This window comes from Corvus brachyrhynchos, unplaced genomic scaffold, assembly GCF_000691975.1.
Source record: "Corvus brachyrhynchos isolate BGI_N302 unplaced genomic scaffold, ASM69197v1 scaffold69, whole genome shotgun sequence".
In the NCBI taxonomy this organism is placed as follows: domain Eukaryota; kingdom Metazoa; phylum Chordata; class Aves; order Passeriformes; family Corvidae; genus Corvus; species Corvus brachyrhynchos.
The window spans coordinates 3428156-3429277 of record NW_008240228.1 but is presented as its reverse complement, the minus strand read 5'-3'; positions in this window follow the sequence as shown (position 1 = coordinate 3429277).

Sequence of the window (1122 nt, the reverse complement as noted above, 5' to 3'; positions counted from 1 at the left end):
ACATAAGTGAACTCCAAAAAGTCGTGATCAGGGCAGGAAAAATTATAAGGCAGATGTTGGATACACACCTTAGCATGGCTCCTCTGCTCCCACATACAGGTAACTGCTTGGGGTGTGACATTACACATAAGATCAAAAGGCAGCCCCTTAGCCAGACACATGAGCAAAGTTTTGTTTTACAGACCTAAATCATGTGCTGGAATGGACTTAGGATCACTTGATTTGGGAAGTTTAAATTCACAAATAGAAAACATTTTACTAGGAATTTCTGCTTTTGACAATAAACATCCCTTGAAGTTACACTCTTTTTTTGCACTACACCCAAAAATCCAACATTCTTACTAGGCTGATGATCCTGTTTTTATCAGCTTATCAGCTGTTTACATACTGCTGTGCTGCTTAAAAGCATTTTCTTGGGGCAACAGAAGTGTCTGTGTGACAGCACAAGTGAAGAGTAATTAATTGACACACTTCACTGAACATACAAATGTTGGGATGAGCTGTTCTGGCATTTACTGTGATGACACGGCACCACAGGATGGAATAACTATGGCCAGCACTGCAAACAAAAACAAGGGGGGGGGGAAGGATTAATCACAGTGACACCTCCTCACACCCACTGAGGCAGTGGCAATAGAGTCTGTGCTAATTCCAAGTTGAAAAGGAAAGAGAAACTTCAAGGAATTTCTCCATAGCCATTTTCTCATGAGAGTGGGAAGGTGAGACTGAAAAAGGCTAGCTCACGATGGTCTCTCCTGCATTCCCATATATTAATATTCATAGTAATAGACATATTACTTTTCCCGTGTTAACAACCAAAAAGCACCTCAGAGGCAAAAAAAATCCTCCAAGGTAAATATCCAGTGCACAGATTCAGTCAGAATTGAATGATTGTGCTACTGATGCCATGAAGATTTTTTTGCCTTTTCTTTCATACCCCTGTTATACCTTTTTACAACTTCTGTATTCTTAGTGCTTTTTGCCTACATTCTTGGACTTGTTTGTCAAGCTGAGAGACTAAACATTTGAGAAGCTTCGTAGCTAGGGATCAGTGTGCCCCAGACCCCAAGGTCCTCTCCAGAACACATTCTGTAAACTAAGATAGAACCATCCAGGGGAAGG